Source organism: Diplotaxodon limnothrissa, linkage group LG7 (genome assembly GCF_057381915.1).
Source record: "Diplotaxodon limnothrissa isolate DT_005_m linkage group LG7, D_limnothrissa_male_GT1.1, whole genome shotgun sequence".
Taxonomy (NCBI): Eukaryota; Metazoa; Chordata; class Actinopteri; order Cichliformes; family Cichlidae; genus Diplotaxodon; species Diplotaxodon limnothrissa.
Genome location: NC_140602.1, coordinates 29121280 through 29141483, shown reverse-complemented (window position 1 = coordinate 29141483; position 20204 = coordinate 29121280). Strand labels below are relative to the sequence as shown.

The 20204-nt window shown below is 41.8% G+C and overlaps 1 pseudogene; it reads left to right on the top strand.

The window, feature by feature from the left end:
- Positions 1 to 210: 210 nt before the first annotated feature.
- LOC146628475 (E3 SUMO-protein ligase KIAA1586-like) lies at positions 211 to 5330 on the top strand (annotated as a pseudogene).
- Positions 5331 to 20204: the final 14874 nt, after the last annotated feature.

Below are 20204 nucleotides of genomic sequence, written 5' to 3'. Positions count from 1 at the left end.
ATAATCAGTCGCACCAGGGGTTATTATTGTTACAGTTTTCACACTCATCTTCACTCTGCTTCACTCAGCAGATCATTTCTTTCACATATTCTCACCTTTTATATAATCGTAATGCTGTAAAATATTTTACTAGCCTAAATGTTACTCATATTCACTGTTTTTTTATTTTAAATTTTATTACATATAAGAACATGAATCCAGGTCAGACACATGTACTACAGGCCGGACTGTGTTCAGGCTGGGTGTGGGAGCCCTATCACAAGTCGGACCTTCCGCCTTACGTTGATCCTGGATTACTTCTCCTCAGTGTCAAACAAAAAAGGCAGTCAGAAGTTTGAGAGACACAGACCTGCTTATTTTCTATTTGTGGTCAATCGAGACTTTTACAGCTCCGACCTGAGGTAAAACACACCTGAACAAATATCACCAGACTGATGGAGAGAAGGTGCAGTGATGTCACACTGACACCTGCTGGTCATGTTTCAGCTTAAGTGCTTCAGATTCTCCATCAGCATCAGCAGATGTCTGATTGGTTCCTGTCACAGATGCACTCAGCTCAGATCCGAACATCCCGGGCGAATCCGAAGACAGAAAATGAAGACCCACAACTTCTGTTACAAGTTCTCAAAGCTTCCGAAATTGTGACACACTTGGGAGCAGGTGGGCTGACACCGTTTTTTGCTCTTTACTGCACTCTGTATGAAGGAAACAAATAAACATCAGTCCTCACTGATGTATATCCGTGCTGCTCCGAGTCTCTTAATACAGTCAGTAACAGCAGCTCTGGCTCAGGTGGATGGCTGATAGTTCAATGAATCCCAACCAGTGCTTTAAGTGGGCCGGTGCGCGCCGGTACTCAGTACCGCCACTTCTAAATATAGCTCTTGAGAGTACCGCCACCTCTCCATGCGCCCAGAACGTGCTTTTAGCGTACCGGTACTCTCATTTGCACATCTGTTATAATCGTTTGGCTGCGCTGCCGCTTTTCAGAGCGCCCTTCACAAGCACGCTTCCTAATTCGTCCCACCGAGAGCAGAGACTACATTACCCATACACCAATGTGTTTTACAAGTGAAAAGCGCATGCGTCGCTTTTGCCGTTGTCATGTCAACAACTCAACGTGGTCCGGAGAGGGTGTGTAAAACGCGCAAACAGCTGCTCGGTTAAAATACAAAAACAATGAACACTTAATATGCTCTCCTGGCTTCAGACTCTGAGTAGTAAAAGAACAAGGTCAGAATCAGAGGACTCGCTGGCTGACACCCCACCGAGCCAGAATGATATCGCTGCAGGTCAGGCGCAAGCTAATGAAAGCTGCACTAGTGCCGCGGACGACGGCACTTTTTGCGACGACGAGGACGAGAATGACACCATTTCTACCGATGACAACAGCCGCGTTAGCGAGCACGAGTGGCCAGAATGTTGGTCCCAAGCACAAGTCCGGTATTTCTCCACAAATTACAAGTGGCTGATCAGCAGAAATCAAAAGTTGGGTTGTAGTGTGTGTAGTCAAGTTTGTGCTCGCGTGGACATGCAGCAAGGGCAGAGAGTGTCGCAGGAGTGGAGTGGGTGCTTAATCTCGTCTTTTGGAAGGGACAAGGCTGCACAACAAAACTCACTACGAAAGAAAATAAAAGAGCACAGAGACTCAATTTATCACAAGAAAGCAGTTGAAATAAAAGAGAAGGCAACACAAAATACAATGCAAAAACACATTGAAGATATGAGAAAGGCTGACTACGCTTCAACTTGCAATGTGTTTAGAACAGCTTATAAGATTGGCAAGCATGGGCGTCCCTTTACAGACATGCCAATAGATGTCCAGTTGCAAGTCTTAAATGGTGTCAAGATGGGCAGAGTTTTGCACTCTAATAACTCATGTGCAAATATACTGGATCACATTGCAGCTGAAATGAAAAAGAAGGTAGTCAATGACATAGTGATGAATGAAAGAAAATTGTGTGTGCTCATTGATGAATCCACTACAATAAGTGAAAAGTCTGTGCTTGTCGTGTGCCTGCGGTCAGCTATTTCCAGTGAAAATCCAGACACAATATTTTTTGAACTGATTGAGCTGCAGGGGACCACAGCAAAGGACATCACTGAAGCACTGTTAGGATGTCTTCATAATAATGGCTTTGACCCTCACTACCTACAGGAACATTTGTTGGCATTTGCTTGTGATGGAGCCTCAGTGATGCTTGGGAGGAAAGCAGGAGTTGCTGCGCAGCTTTGTTCCAAATTCCCTTACCTGTTTGTCTGGCATTGTTCCAATCACAGACTGGAACTGGCAGTTTGTGATGTTTTGAAGGAGGTAGGAGGAATCAACCACTTTAAAATATTCTTAGATCAGCTTTACTCCCTCTACCATGCATCACCAAAAAACCAAAGGGAGTTAACCGAGAGTGCTCACAATGTTGGACAAAGTCTCCTTGTGATAGGCCGTGTTTTATCAGTGCGTTGGGTTGCTTCAAGTGAGAGAACAGTGAAAGTAGTGTCATCCAGGGAAGGACGGACGTTGTTTTGCTGTGCTGTATTTTAATGTGAAGTGTACATATTTATTTTTTATATTGCATGCATTGGTTATATTTTTGTGCAGTGTTTTATTTAGTTTGCATGTTTTAGTTGCCGGCAAATTGTCCTGGAGAGACTCCGCCTTTTCCCCCGTTTTTACTAATTGGACACACCTGAGAGAAAAGAAAAGGTAATTTACAGAGTGCTCAAGGACACATAAGAGGTTTGGAGCCGGTGTTCAACAAAAAATGTAACACGGAGAATGCGAGACAGACAGAGGAAAGACACAGACGATCAGAGAGTAGAGATGATCAGATGGAGCAGACGACCAGCGACTGGGAAGAGAGATTACCAGCGACTGGAAAGGGGAAACGATCAGAGGAAAAAAAGGCAGATGACCAGCGACTAGGGACGCGTAGCGGCAGTCTGGTGGCAATAACGACAAGAGCCAGCTCGTGCACTGCGGGAGAACAGAAGCAGTGAGACCGCGGTGCCGATTGCAGTTTGAGGAAGCGGCGGGCGGAGTTGAGAGCTCTGCCCACCCGGGTAAGTCTTTGACTTATCCTTTTTATAAAGTAAACTGCCAAAGGAATAGTGACTGCCGCTCCCTCCCTTTCTTCAGTGCATCAGGACGTGGAATGCGGGGAGGAAGGCGAGGACTCCGCTGGGTTTCCCTCTTTTAATACTACGCTGGACCTCTTAGTTTTCTGTGACTTTTAGGCCGTGGTGGATTCCACTGGACTTTTAATGTTGTGTTATTGATTTTTATTGTGTCTTCCCTTGGCCAAGGTTGTTTTAATTCATTTTATATTTTTAACTATTTAAACATAATAAATTATATTTTTAATTCTACAGTTTTGTTTCGTGTGCTTTTCCCTCGGCGGCTCCACTGCTCTGCCCGCTTTGAGGAAGGTTTCCTTCCTTTTAAAAAACACAAATCACCTGTGGAAAGAAGATAAGAGAAAGATAAAACTCAGCCTTTCCGCACCGGTGTCACAGTAGTATGGGAGAACTACCAAGCTCTGCAGGTACACTTTACAAGTGCTGCTGCTGATACCAGCAGGGACTCAAGAGAGAGCAAAATACAAATTAGTTTATAATTTATTTTATGTGCATTTTGTTAAAGAAATTTCAATACCTTTTTGCACATTTTATTTATGTTCAGTAGCTCTTTCTAGCTCAAGCAAATCCACAAACTAATAAAATGATTTATTATTTTGTATAAGGTTGTCTGTTGACTGTTGTATATAAAACCCATTCAATAGTTGTTGTTACCTCAGGGGAGGCGGAAAAAAAATAGAGTACCGGCACCTCTTTTGGGCCACTTAAAGCACTGCAACTTAACAGAGTCAGGCTAAATTCAAACGTTGTAAGTAAGTACCAGTTCCTGAGATGACCCTTCATCCTTTCAGACCTTAAGAAAAAACTGAATGTTTGATTTTCATTCCCTGAGGGGAACAGAGAAGGTCATCAGCTGCTGACATCGTTGTAATGTTTGCATGCCTCAAACATTAATGATGACACCTTCAGTATTTCTCAGTTCCATTCTTTAATTCTCAGGCTTGCAGCGGCAACACAGTCTGCAGCGCTAACTTGTTAATCTACCGTTTTTCGTTGTTTCACTTTTTTTATCCCTTCCTTCCTCCTTATATTCGACCTTTCAAAATAAAAGTTCTGTAAACATCACAATCACCTCCTTTTTTTTTTTTTTTCTTTAACAAATTTAGGTGCTCAGTGAGGTGAATTATTAATCTGAACCTATGACTACGACACCTAATAAAATTACTGAACGTTCTTATTACTTGAGTTTCTCCGCACCTAAACATCACTTAAACAGCACTGTATTTGCACAGATCTCTGACTAAACACTATCAACATTCAACACTATAATACTGGTTACAGTGTTAGATTCAGGAACAACAAACATGTTACACGCAGCATAACCTTTAACTGGTCACTCAGATATTCAAGTCTTAGATCTGATGTAATCAGACAGATGCATAGGTGCGCGCCTGTTTGATCTGACTGGGTATCTGGGCTTGTCTGTTAAGGCGGGGTCGACATGCCGTCCAGGTGGGGCATCTTCAAGTCCATGTCTGATTTTCTTGAAGAATGAGGCATTCCTGACAATTGAGTGTCCATCCCTTGTAGCTGTAATTTCAGAACCCTTAACCTTAGTCACTTTGTAGGGTTTTGCATTGTATGGTGTGGATAATTTGTTGTGCTTGGGTTGGCGATGCAGCACTGTGTCACCCAGACTTAGTGTGTGTGGTCTGGCGCGACGAGTTGCATCTGCGATCACCTTCATCTTGATCTTTGCACTATCATCCCATCCTCGTCGCCAATGTAATGTTTGCATGCCTCAAACATTAATGATGACACCTTCAGTATTTCTCAGTTCCATTCTTTAATTCTCAGGCTTGCAGCGGCAACACAGTCTGCAGCGTTAACTTATTAATCTACCGTTTTTCGTTGTTTCCCTTTTTTTAATCCCTTCCTTCCGCCTTACATTCGACCTTTCAAAATAAAAGTTCTGTAAACATCACAATCGTGATTCACTTCACTCTGATGGTCGACTGTATCCAGTGTTGGGGAGTAACGGAATACATGTACCGCCGTTACGTATTTAAAATACAAGATATGAGTAACTGTATTCCGGTGCAGTTACTGTTTAAAAAGATGGTATTTAGAATACAGTTACTTTGTTGAAATAAATGGATTACACGGCGGTACTTCCCTGTTTCATATTGTCACAGGTCAGGACTGTTTGGGTTTTGTTTGACAGCTATGTTCTGTTGTTCCAGGCGGCAGCGTGACGCTTGCTCTCTGCGTGTTTCCTGGGTGAGAGAGCGCCTTTTTGTTGTTGTTGTGCTAAGCTAATAGGCAGAATGCTACAAGCATAGCTCTAAAGAATGTAGCATCATGGGCAGTGTAGTCCGTGCTGCAGGGAGAATGGACTGCCATACTTGTTATGTGTCTGTGAGCAAGAGAGGGAGAAAAAGGAAAAGTACGAGATGTCATCGAGCAGAAACGGGAGCTGGAAACATGTAAATATAATAATAACCACTGCAGCCAAGAAGAGTGCCTGACGAGCCCAGCTGTAAGTAAGCTATTAAGACTCGACTGTACACCGTGTTCATGTTTTCCTACAAAAACAATAAGTTCCGTTGGAACCTTTCAACGCCTCTCTCTGTCTCTCGCAAGCAAAGTTGACCCACACAGCAAAGTAAAGCTATTTTTCGGCTACGAGCCCAACACGGAACCCACGGTATTAGCCAGAGGTCCCTTTACTACGGTTCGGAGCCGCGGACTTTCAGTAACAGTAATAAATCACAGCAATAGTACATTCGTTGTAAACAGCATGATAATATATTAAGTAATCGAAAGTGAAGGAAACGGTTTCCAGGGCCTAATCCGTGGATCGACTTCCTTCGAGGCGTGGACGTCTATCAGCAGAGAATGTACCTTCACCTATCAGCAGAGAATGTCCCTTAGTCTGTAACACAGTCAAATATATTCTCAAGTAATATTCAAGCATGCCATTCAGCGTGTTAGTACGAGCTCGGGAGCAGCTTGGGAGAACAAGAAAACAGAGACTGCTTTAGATTGTCTTCCCAAAGTGACTCAACTTTATTCACAAGTACAACAGTTTATATAGAGGGTAAAATTCATGAGACAGCAGATTATCAGTTTAAACCAGTACAGACCAAGATAAGGGAGCGTCTTCCTGCCCTTGGGTGAAGAAGCATCCTTTGTGTAGTTTATTAGTTCAGATACAATTGTGATTATCTCAGCGACATATTTTCAAGGCACAAAACAAAGAGTTCTTACATTAGTGAAATCTGAAACAAACCATTTGGCCTCAACAGGCGTCTCCTAAAAGATTAAGAAACTAATGTAGCTGAGGGAGTGATCTCTGTGGTATTTCAACCTTGTACCAGCCTGTGATTCTCACACATCAATTCTTGGGTCAAAGAGAAAAATAACTAAAACAAAGGGGCCTTATTGGATGACAGAGTTTTCCTGCATAATGTCACTATAAAACAATATCCAGTAAATGCTCCCATGGTACTAAAATACCTAACAGTTCCACTCTTTTTTTATTATTATTTTTTTTAAAATAATAACTCAAATAGAAAGGAAAAATCACAAATGTAATAACATAATATAAAAAGCAAATCATAAAATGTAATAGTTCACAACCTAATGTTCAATATACACATCAGGAACATCATTGGTAACATCTGGCACATCCTCAGGATCAATTTGTGCTAATTGCAAATACATTGAAGTAGCTGTACTGGTAGCTATATGGGTTATCATTGAGCGTACACAGGGTATCACACAACAGGCAATAATCATCAAAAACAAAATAATACATGCTACAACTGTTAGAAAGGCTATAATTAGTTCCTTCCATTTCCCAAACGTGTCCTGCATCCACTTGTCTAACCACTGACCGTGACCTGTATTGGCTCTTAGTTCTATCTGCAATGCTTCAAGTTTATTCATAGCTTGTGTGAATGAACCGTCAGGGGCGGTATTATTGGGAATAAAAGTACAACAAACATCTTCAAACATAGCACAAACACCTCCTTTCTCAGCTAACAGCATATCTAAGGCCATTCTATTTTGCATGGTCATTAAGGAGGTAGCAGACATCTGTTCTCCTAGGGCTTTAAGGGCCGTATTGGTCAGATTGGTGTGTCTTTGCTGATTGTAATAAACATAATTGATCCAGCCTACATTTTTGTTTACCTGTATCCACGGTAGTATTGAGGCGAACCCTGCTGATATTTCTCCTTGTGCCTTTAATTCATTTGGTATCCCGCGTGGAACTCCTATAGCATCTATGTAAACGTTATGTGAATAAGCGGAGCGTTTCGTCCGTCTGCTGGATACAGGCAGATCCGAGGTTTGTTGTATCAGTAGTTCTTGAGCTAAAGTTACTAGACCACAGGTGCCGGTCCAATTAACAGGTAAGGCTAATCTAAGAGTATTATTGCACATCCAATAAGCATGTGGGATTGGTCTGGTCAGGCGCGAAGCTGTAAAGCCTTTTAATATGCCTCCCCAGTACGAGTCGTTCAGTGTGTTGGGCGAATGCAGGATTGTTGAGTTATCTGAATGCGTACTTATATATGCATATATATAAAAAGGCATATGTCTATATTGTGTCCTGTCGACACTCGCTGCTAGCCATGTTTCGTTACAGCGTGCTCCTGGAGAGTCAGAAAAGAATGTATAGTTTTGTGCGTCATAATTCATGTTTTCAAGTTTTGGTCGGTGTATGCATGTCATCAAGATATTTGGGTGATGGCGCACCTGTGTTGGGGGCAAAAGAGGTTCAGTGCGGTCTTCGGGGCGCTTCATTTGGTTGCAGGGGTGGGTAGAATCATTAATCATGCTAACATCCTTACTAGAGACTTGTCCTGTGTATATGAGTAAACAATCTAAAGGGCTTAGTTCTACTCGCACCGCTTCAATCAGGGTTACTGTTAAGGGCCCCTTTTTATCATTTTTGAATAGCATCTTTGTTAAGGGAAAACCTGAAATTGGATATCCCACTATTACCTGTTCTGGATTACCCTTTGAACAGACATAACAGTTACTGTTTCCTAAGTCACGAGCGGCTATTCTGGCATTTTCATACCAGGCGTTAGTTCCTGTTCTAGGGGGTGCATAAGATGGTTTATTGGTGGTGTCTGTGTTGCTTTCTACTGATTTTAGAGAACGTGACGAGTGTACTAGGTGGGTGTCTTGCCAAATGGAACATCAGGTATTGTCAGCAAAATGTGGCTTGCAGAAATGTGAACAGGGTTGCAGTTTACAATACGAAATAGTAAATAAAAATCCTAAGGTTAATGCAGTAGATATGATTAATAACCTAAATATATAAAAAAGACAGTTCTTTAGTCGTCTCCTGGCCTGGTCCCAGGTTCGAGAGACCCCGTATAAGCGTCGTGTGATGACAATGGGCATTTCATTTTCTCCATTATCAGGATGAAACGAGTCTATCTTTATCAGGTTAGACATTGTGCGGTACTTTCGGCTTTTTATTCCTGCTGGATGTTCGAGTACCTTGCTGTGGCTCTTTCAGGCGTTGTGTGTTAATCAGTGATTGTGTGTGTGTAGGTGTATTGGATCCGGGCGTTGGCTCGCCTGAGTCGTCATCTACTTGATCCGACGCCTTAGGTGGTTTGGTGGGGCTGGTCTTAACCCTGCTGGCATGAATCCACTGAGGTTGTCCATCTGTTAGGATGCTGGTTCTCGTCACTGCAAGTACAGTCTGGGGGCTGGAACACGCGGCCTCCCCGAGTGCCCTTGGTTTTAGCGACTTTACCAACACCGCATCTCCTGGTTTCCACGGATGGGTTGGATCTATGGAAGGGAGAGGCTGAGAGAGACAAACTTTCTGATAGTTATTATTCAGTGTTTCTACCAGGTTATGAACATAGTCAGACAATGCAGTGTCTATGTCCCCTTCCAATAGCGGTGCCCCTCTGGAGGCTGACCATGGTGTTGGAAACGGTCTTCCCATGATTATTTCAAATGGAGATAATTTGGTTGCTGCGGATGGAGTCATTCTAATCTCGCAGAGGATTTGAGGAAGTAGTTTGATCCAGGTCATTCCTGTTTCTATCATTGCTTTAGTCAGGCGATTTTTTATGGTCCTATTCATTCTTTCTACAACTCCTGAACTCTGAGGATGGTATGGCACATGATATTTCCAGTCTATTGCTAGAGTTTTAGCACACTTTTGAATTACTTCTGATGTAAATGAAGGTCCTCTATCACTGTTAATTTGGTGAGGTATTCCAAATCTGGGTATTATTTCATTGCACAACTTTTGACAGACTACTTCTGCAGTTTCTTTTGATGTTGGGTAAGCTTCTACCCATTTACTAAATTGGTCCACTATTACCAGTAAGTACTTGATGCTTCCTTGTGCTGGCATGTGTGTAAAATCAATTTGTAATGTATGAAATGGGAAATCTGGTTGTGGTAAATGCTGATGTTTTGCTTTTGGTTTTCCTACATTAATTCGTGCACATGTTAGACAGGTTGCTAATATGCGTTTTACTGCGTGTGATGTTTTCTCGATTACAAATCTTGATTTTATTGCTCCTATTACCCCTCTTTGTCCGACATGACTCACACCGTGAAAATGGCGGACAAGGATTGGCAGTAGTGAAGATGGGAGGGCAATCAAACCCTCAAGGTTTTTGTATAAGCCGTCTCTGTTATCTAAGGTGCAATCATTATTTTCCCAGTAAGTGTAATCTAAGGCAGAGGCTTGCTCTTGTATGAATTTTAGGTCAACATTTGTTTCTAAATAGTCTGGGAGTGTGACAAGTGGCAGCTGTAAAGGCAAAGATAATACTTCCTTTCTGGGTGGTTGCTGTGAGGCAGCAGCTGCTTTCGCGGTTACGTCTGCAAGAGCATTTCCCACTGCTTCGTCTGTGTCAGCCGTGCTGTGCCCCTTCGTTTTAACAACTGCAATTGCCGATGGCAGCTGTATAGCCTGCAAAAGTCTTTGAACAAGGTCAGAATTAGCGATCGATTTTCCATCAGCAGATCTAAATCCTCTTTGTCTCCACAATGTGCCAAAGTCATGCACCACACCGAATGCATAACGGCTATCAGTGTAAATTGTTACCCGCTTATCCACATGTAACTCACAGGCGCATATTAAAGCCATGAGCTCTGCTTTTTGTGCTGAGTGAAATGGTAATGAGTGAGCCTCTAGTATGATGTCAGGCAATGTCACCACCGAATAGCCACAAAGAAATGAGTTGTCATTTGGTTTTGAACAGGACCCGTCCACATAAACAATGACTGAGTCTGGGATTGGTGTCTGCTCTATGTCTGGGCGTGGTGCTGTGGATTCCTGTATACGTGTCATACAATCATGATCGTCAGGGTCGTCTGAACCATCCTGTCGGTCAGAGGAACACAGCATACGAATGAGTAAGTGTGCTGGCGAATTGGGTGTGCTGCTTGCTTTTATAGTGAGATTTGCTGTTGAAGTCAGTGTAGCTTCATAACCTGAGCGACGTTGTGCGGTCATATGTTGTGTAGTTATGTTTGCTAGAATGGTCGTGACCTGGTGATTGGTGTGTAGAATAGTGTCATGTGAGAGTGTGAGCTTCTCGCAGTCCCTTATCATGATAGAGCAAGCTGCTACTGCTCTCAGGCAGGCCGGCATCCCCTGAACTACTGCTGGCAGCACCTTTGAGTAGAAGGCTACTGGACGGTAGCCACAGCCATGCTCTTGGGCCAATACACCTGCACAGGTTGTGCCGTTCTCTGTGACGTACAGGTGGAACGGTAAGTGGTAGTCAGGCAGACCCAAACAAGGGGCGGAGGTCAGCGCTCCCTGTAATGCATTGAAAGAGGCAGTCATTTCTGTGGACCACAGTATTCGAGGAGGCTTGTCTTTTTTGCAGCATTCACGCAGAATGTGGTCATGAAAAGAACAGTCTGGTATCCACTGTCTGCAATAGTTCACCATGCCTAGGAAGGACAGCATTTCCTTCTGTGTAGTGGGCTTAGGGACAGAGGTCACAGCTTTGACCCTGTCTGTAGTCATGGAACGTTGTCCGTGTGACAGTGTAAATCCCAAATATTGAACAGAAGTCTGACAGTACTGCATTTTCTTTGCTGATGCTTTGTGGCCAGTCTGTTGGAGGTGCTGGAGTAGCATGTGTGTGGCAGTTTGACATAGTTTTTCACTTTCAGCACAGAGGAGGAGATCATCTACATACTGGATCAGAGTACAGCCCTCTGGAGGAATGAAGCCGTCCAGGGTAGCACGTACCACCATTGAGAAAGCCGCAGGGCTGTCTATCATGCCCTGAGGCAAACGTGTCCAGGTGTACTGCTTATTTCTATGTGTGAATGCAAATATCGGCTGTGTGTCTTCATGCACAGGCACTGAGAAAAAGGCGGAGCACAAATCCACCACAGTAAAATGTGTAGCTGTTGCTGGAATAGCTGTCAGTATGCTGGGAACATCTGGGACGACAGGTGGCAGAGGCATAATGACTGCATTAACTTGCCTTAAGTCTTGTGTGAAACGCCATACGCCAGGTTTGTTAGGCTTTGGCACAGGATTGACAGGAGTGTTATATGGAGATACTGTGGGCTTTATTACTCCAGCTGTCAATAAATCTCCTATGATGATGTCTAAGGCTGCGGCTTTTTCAGCGGAAATGGGATATTGCTTGACATATACTGGCTTGTTGTTTTTCAGCTGAGCATGATAAGGTGTACAGTCAATAAATCCTACATCATTCTCACCTCTTGACCATAATGTCATGTTCTGATATTCAGCTGGCAATGTGACAGCAGAGATAGTACAGTGTATGGGGTAGGTTAGATCTATGTGTCGACATGGTGCAGTAATGTCATAACCTATGTCCGAGTTATGTGACAAAACCACTGTTTTATCTTCACTGGTGTGAGCAGTTATCATGTTGTTAAACAGTGTGAGAGAAACAAAAGTGTGGCTCCCAGATGTGGGATTACCTGGTAACGGTGTTTGCACATGTTTTTGACACAGAGTGTGACGTGGGATACCAGTCAGATGGATATTGAGTTCATTCTCCGCTGAGGCGTCCAGCTGACACAGAGGCTGTTCCTTCTCCATGGTGTCGGTGCATAGGGCAGAGAAAACATAGCTGTTATCAGTATCTGCAAACATTTCACCCTTTGTGTTAAATGAAATACACAAGTTCATTTTTGCCATTAAATCTCTGCCTAATAAATTGACAGGCGAGTTTGGAAGAATTATGAATGGATGATATGTAATTTCGTCTGGTTTTGGGCCCCAGCGTGTCTTTAGAGAATGAGTTTTGGGGCATTGCACTAGGGTTCCGTTTATTCCCATGGTGTTGATGCACACAGAGGAAACAGGCCCACTATAGAATTTTCCAGACAGTGAACTTTTAGTGGCTCCACTGTCAACTAAAAAGGAATAAATCTTTTCACCTATTTCTATATCTAACATGGGCAAGCTTTCTGTGTTACGGGACAATTGCAGATGCAGCATCGTGTGTAGTGCTTCACACTGTCCCTCATCGTCACCTGGGCCTCCCTATGGTTGGTCCAGTCTTTCGTTATCATGTGGGTGGGGATTAAAATGTGGATTATAAGGTTGCTCCCTAAGTGCAAAGGGGCCGTTTCTTTGATGTGATTCCTGTCTGCGTTGCCAGTTACCTTGTCTGTAAGAGCTCTGCTGACGCCTAGTGGCAGGAGCTGGTCCTGTGTTTTGTGGTTGAGACCTATGTGCTGCTGATTTGCATTCCCTCCTCCAGTGTCCTATTTTTCCACAGTAAAAACATACGTCTCCACTCCTATCTCTCCTTCTGAAATCTCCCTGCTGCGCTTGTTGAGGGGACGGGGCCCCTGCATACATCATTTTCTCACTTTCCTCTGAGCCTTCAACATCAAAATTTAACATCATCTTAACACTTTTAGCCTTCGTGCTGTTGGGGAAAAGATCTGCACCAGCTTTTGTTTTGACAAGTGTGATAAAGTTCTTTATTTTCATGTCATAGAGATTATCAGTGGCAGTCAGCTTCAATAGTTGTGAGCATTCTGGATGAATATTGTTTAAGAATGTTGTTATGAAAATCTGATCATTTCCTCCTTCAGGCATGCATGCCTCATTAGTCCAGCAGTGTGTGAAACGTTTCATAAAAACTAGAATGGATTCATCTGGCTTTTGCTTACACATGGTTACTGCATTTAAATCAATTTTATCTCTAGACATTGTGAGCAGAAATTTCTTTAGATTTTGAAAAAAGGCTGTGATTTTGTCATCGTTTATCCACAAAAACGAGGTGGTGTTGGCTGCTTGGTCATTTTTAGGGTCTAGTTCCTCTACTTCTTCAATAAGCTGAGATTCAGTCACACCTGGAATTCGTTGACATAATATATATCTATAGTCAGGCCCACCCAAGTGGTGGTATCTGGTACTTCTCTGTAATGCAGAAACAAAGGCTGTAGGATTTTGTAGAGGATCGGGAAGTTCTTTAATGGTTGCTGCTAACTCTGAAATTTTAGGGGGTTGAATGCAACACATGTCCCCTATTATCATGAACGGAAGGGAGGGGCTGACGTCATTAAGTTGTGATCCCTGCTTTTCTTTATAACGGGTGTTTTTGTGGGGGCCCTCTTGAGTTTTTTCCTCTTTTCTCTGCTTTAAGTAGTTCCTTATTAAATTTCTGGTGTTAGTTATTGCTTTTGGCACAGTTAAACCATTCGCTACTCTAGTGTGGCGCTGAACATGATTATCTATGACAGAAACGGCTTCCTGCAGTTCAGCTTCCGTACGTTCAGTTAAAGGGTCTTTCATGATTTCCTCACACTCTGCCATTAACTGTTTTGTTTGCTTTTTATGTTCCTGTAACTCTCTTTCTCGTTCAGTGTATTCTCGTTCCTGTCTTTGATCTAGGTTAAACCAGTCATCTTCTTCTGATTTAGGTGTCATTTCAGTGCCTTCCTCACTCTTTTGGGATTCTGCTGTTAAATCAGGATATACGCGCTGATGACGTGCAGCCGCCGCAGCAGCTATTAATTCTGTCTTTTCATCATAAGGCGGCGGAGCCGTAGGTTGAACGGATGGGCATATAAGGCTAGTTTTTTCTGCAGTGGATTTACTAGAGCCTACACTGGCTTGATTTAAAGCATTTACGTCTGGCTCGGGTCCTTTTTTCCATAGTGGTAGCATGCGATTGGTCACATCACGACATTCTATCATATATTTTTTACAGGACTTTTTAATCAGCCTACTTTCCTTATCACAAATAGTATTTAACATTTCTACTGACCTGTTTTCTGGCGATAATCGTTCGGGATAGGGCTCCGGAAATACATTAGGATGCATTAAAGTTATAGTTCTTAAGTTCGAGACGAAATCAGTCACGTAAGCACTTCCGCATGTTCTGGATACGTAATCATGGAAGTCTTCATTGATTCGCGAGCGTGGGTTAAACGTAACCGGAAGTGGGAGTCGTACTGAGCCGCTATTTTTATATTTTATTTTTTTCGGTTTTACAGTTAATTTTGATTTTTTATCGGACCCGTCTAAGGTCTTTGAATTATTCTGACCCATGGTCAGTGATTTCCAGAGGGGTTTAGACGCTTTGAAGGATTTAAGTTAGTTTTTATTTTTGCTGTGGCACACCTGAGGTTACTTGATTTGTTTTGCTAGCAATTTTATGTTTTTAGTGAGCAACTTCTCACTTTTTAACGAGCAACTTCTCGTTTTATGACCCCAGGCAACTTCCTGTGTCCTTTCTGCTGGTGAGCAACTTCTTAGTTTATGACAGCAGGCAACTTCCTGTGTCCTTTCTGCTTTTATTTACAAAACAACAGGCAACTTCCTGTGTTTCTATGTGGGCCACTAACGAAGGCTCCTCAGCGTATCCCACTTGTTACTATGTGGGCCACTGAAGAAGGCCTCGTCAGCGTATCCCGTTTCTATGTGGATCACTGAGAAAGGCATAACACAGTCTTATAAAATAAAAGACGAGTGCCTACCTTTGTCAGGATCCCACTTCTGACACCAAAATTGAAGGAAACGGTTTCCAAGGCCTAATCCGTGGATCGACTTCCTTCGAGGCGTGGACGTCTATCAGCAGAGAATGTACCTTCACCTATCAGCAGAGAATGTCCCTTAGTCTGTAACACAGTCAAATATATTCTCAAGTAATATTCAAGCATGCCATTCAGCGTGTTAGTACGAGCTCGGGAGCAGCTTGGGAGAACAAGAAAACAGAGACTGCTTTAGATTGTCTTCCCAAAGTGACTCAACTTTATTCACAAGTACAACAGTTTATATAGAGGGTAAAATTCATGAGACAGCAGATTATCAGTTTAAACCAGTACAGACCAAGATAAGGGAGCGTCTTCCTGCCCATGGGTGAAGAAGCATCCTTTGTGTAGTTTATTAGTTCAGATACAATTGTGATTATCTCAGCGACATATTTTCAAGGCACAAAACAAAGAGTTCTTACATTAGTGAAATCTGAAACAAACCATTTGGCCTCAACAGGCGTCTCCTAAAAGATTAAGAAACTAATGTAGCTGAGGGAGTGATCTCTGTGGTATTTCAACCTTGTACCAGCCTGTGATTCTCACACATCAATTCTTGGGTCAAAGAGAAAAATAACTAAAACAAAGGGGCCTTATTGGATGACAGAGTTTTCCTGCATAATGTCACTATAAAACAATATCCAGTAAATGCTCCCATGGTACTAAAATACCTAACAGAAAGTATTCAGAATACGTTACTCTCATTGAGTAACGTAACGGAATACGTTACAGAATACATTTTGGGGCATGTATTCCAGAGGTGTGGACTGGAGTCACATGACTTGGTCTCGAGTCAGACTCGAGTCATTAATTTTATGACTTTAGACTTGACTTGAAAAAATGTTCTAAGACTTGTGACTTGACTTGGACTTTTACACCAATGACTTGGGACTTGAATTGGACTTGAACCGGTTTACTTGAAAAGACTTGATATTTCACCCCAAATATAAAATTTAACATGCATATTATATAGAGATTGAAAATGTGACGTCATTCACGGGTAGAACCGCAAAGGATTCTGGGAACTCGTGGCAAGAGGTACTAGCGCACGCAGGCTTTCAATTAAAATCAGTCACACAGCGATAAAAAGAAACACAAAAATGTCAAGAAGCTGTTGTATTATTAACTGCAATAGCCGGTCACATGACAGCCACGGGAAGCCGACGGGTAAAGAGATCGGTTGTTATCGGATTACGTCGCTGAAGAGAAATTGTTCGAGCCATGTTTCCGAAGTAACAAAGAGGCGACTGGATTGCAGCCATTCAAAGACCAAATATAACGTCCCAGAACACTCCAGCTCACAGGTTAGTCTGCTCCAAGCATTTACACGAAGGCAAGTCTTCTGTAGTAGTTAATGCGTCATTTTCATAACATAATTGGTGATATAGGTTACAAGCAAGTCTGGCGCTGAACAGAAATTGTCGCGCTATGCTCCTTTGTTTATTGTGCATAAATAGTGAATTGTCCTGACACAATATTGCGTTTCGCTTCTGTTATTATGGTACATTGACAAAAACATATACTTTTATTCACAGGATAAAACAGTTGTTTTGTATCACTAATTGCCCAGTACGATTACAGCATACAGTATTATTGTCACTGCTACATTTCTGTAATGCGAACCAGAAATTATTTCCACTACTAATTAATTACCATTGAGCTCAAAGGTCCTATTAATAAACGGTTAACGAATGTGTATTTATGAAGACGATTTGTGAGACTGGTAAACTTATGATATGTACGATGGTCTTTCGTTCTACACGGTGCGTTTCAAGGTCCTGCACCCATCCGTCGGTAAACTGTACCTGGGCTTGTTGCAGTGACCTGAAGTTACTAAACTTCATGAGTGTGTGCACTCACTCCAAGAACCGTATGATTATAAATATGCATATAAATATGCTACGATGAGATAGCTGACTTCATCTAACTAGCAAATGTTGTCCAGGCTACGTTGGTGATGCAGTTTTTTTTAATATGTATGATATCTTTGTCATGCGATTTTAAAGCCGGTCCTACAAGCGCATCCAAGAATAACATGCAGCTTATCTCAGAACTGTCGGTGAAAATTATTCTTGGAGCTAGGTTTAATTGAGCTGCATTTTAAAGAGGTGCAATTTCACAATTTGTGTATATTTTCTAAGTTCACTATTTTGTCATGTGTTGAGAAAAACACAGATTTAAAAATTACATGGTCTAATATTTACATTTAGCATAACTGCAACATTATTTTTTCGTTTTGTTTTTTTTTAAAGACTCGAAAGGACTTGAAATTCAAAATTTCAGACTTGTGACTTTACTCGGACTTTTACACCAGTGACTTGAGACTCGACTCTGACTTGCCTGACATTACTTGAGACTTGACTTGAGGATAAAGACTTGAGACTTACTTGAGACTTGCAAAACAATGACTTGGTCCCACCTCTGATGTATTCTGTAATCTGTAATGGAATACATTTTAAAAGTAACCTTCCCAACACTGACTGTATCACTGTATAACATGACATGACCAGCTGGCTGTGCATGGGTACAGTCAAAGTTACTTTAAGATGAAATACTTTATGAAAAAAGAATTAAGACTTTATGATGGATTATCAATCGGTACCTTATCATGGTGAATGGGTTTGTGTGTCCCTGGAGTCCCAGGGGCTATGTTGTCAGGGGCTTTTTGTGCCCTGGTAAGGTCTCCCATTGCAAATTGGTCCTGGGAGAGGGACCAGACAAAGAGCAATTCAAAAAACCCCATGAACAGAAGACCAAGGGAACCATTCACCCCGCCCTGAAGCCAGGGCCAGGGAAGGTGCCCGAGGACGATAGTCTGGTGGCTGGGCCTTAATCCATTGAGCCTAGCTGGGCACAGCTCAAAAAAGGGACATGGGTCCACCTTCCTGTAGGCCCATCACCTGAAGGAGGCGTCGTAGGAGTTGGGTGCAACGTGGGCTGGGCAGCAGCCATGGGTGGAGGCCCTGCGGACCAATCCCCAGTTACCGAGACAACCAATGGAATGTCACCTCTCCGGTAGCCTGAGTTAGTGTTTGAAGTTGAGAGATACAGGATAGACATAGTCTGGCTCACCTCAACGCACCCAAGGCGTGCGTTGAGGTGCCCTCTCTGGGTCAGGGACGAGTTCTGCCCCAAATAGAGGAGTATCTCGGGGGTCTTGTGCACGAGTAAGTGGAGAAGGGGGCGGGATTGATGCATTGGTGCTCCGGCTGCAGTATTGCGGATGTTGTACCGGTCCGTTGTGGTGAAGAGAGCCATGCGTGAAAGCGAAATTCTTAATTTACCGATTGGCCTACGTCACTACCCTCATCTATAGTCACAAGCTTTGGGTAGTGACAGAAAGAACAAGATTGCAGATACAAGCACCGGAAATTAGCTTTCTGAAAAGCAGTGGTTCGCAAACTGGGGTACGTGTACCACTGGTGGTACTTGGGCTCCCTCTAGTGGTACGTGGGAAGTCTCCAGATTAAATAATATAGCATGTTCTGGCTGAGGGATTTCAAAAAAATTAAAACGTACAGCTCTGCTATCACTTCCAACATAAATGAAGACAGGAAACTAAACAGCAGTGACGTTCTTAGGGTTACTGAAGTTGGGCTAGCTGGTATATAATGATGTGCTACATGATCGCTAGCGACACACCTATGTTAGCATAACATAAACACAGTGAAGTCGGAGGATGAACGCTAGCTTTTTTCCACTTGATAAAAGTTAACAAGAGGATTCACGATGGTTAGGGACAAATGCAATAGCATGGCAGGATGCTGTAAACTGACTAAACTTCAGTCAGGAGAACAACTGAGATAATCCATCCACAATACGAGGTTAGTCATTAACCCTTTAAAACCGGTCGAAGCGGGGACGCTCCGTTTTGCATAACTATTTTTAAATCCCTGTAGAACCGGAACCATGTAAGCTAGCGCAATAATTTTTTTTGCATATGAAACCGGAAGTGACGTCATTTTCGCGGAAATGTAGTTTTTTACCTTATGAGCCTATACTGGTATTTTTAAAAGTTATGTTTGACTTTATGCTTTTCTGAATAGTTTCTGGGATACTTAGAACTCAAATTGCACTGTTGGAAATTGTTTATTTGATGCATATGCTGTTTTTTTGCAAATCTGCATTATAATATTTATTTTCGTTTTTCCTGCAGTATATAAAAATTGGTGTATTTCAAAAATGAAACTATGAAGACATTCAAAATAAATTTCCTGTGGTGGGAAACTATTTTATGCAACTTTTTTGTATTTACAGTTTTGCGGGATAAGCCTCTTAAATTCCTTCAACTAGAAATATATGTTAAAAAAACAAAAATGGTTTTCAAACTTTTTGTAGTTTATTGCACTTTGTTGCAATTTATTTAATTACTATGCACTTAATGCATACATATTATTAAAAATTGGGCTATAATGGTTGTATTGATATATAGCAACTTGAAATACTCCCAAAATTGCACTACAGCATGTAAAAATATAATATAAGCTCTGGCGGACTTGGTTCTATGGTAGGTCTTAAAGGGTTAATATACTGCTGCATGGACTGAGCTGTAGTTACATCGTAAGGTTTTAAAAACTGAGTTTTAAAATGATTAGCGGTAATAAAAACCGATCAACATACTTTATGATGAACTACTTTGATTTAAAATCTTTTACATTTATTTATTATTATTAATAATTATTCATGATGAATTACTTTGTAATAAATCACTTAATGAAGACCTGATCGTGGCTTACTTTAATTTACTTTAATTACTATAATGACTTTATTTTTTGATTTAATTTATGATTAAACCCTTTGTGATTGTGTTATCATAGATTACACATAGACAAATGACTATGATAATGAATTTGATGAATTAATAGATTACTTGGAGGTAAATTAATTTACGATAATTTTATGATGAAATTTCATGAAAAATTAATTTATAATAAATTACCATGATGACGACTTTGTAATTAAATATTTCATGATAAAATAAATTCTAAAGCAAAGAAAAAGAAAACTGAGTGAAGCTTTTCCCAAATTTTGTTTTAATCTGTCAGCTCGGACAAAAAGCCGACATAAAGACATTGAACATTTTCCTC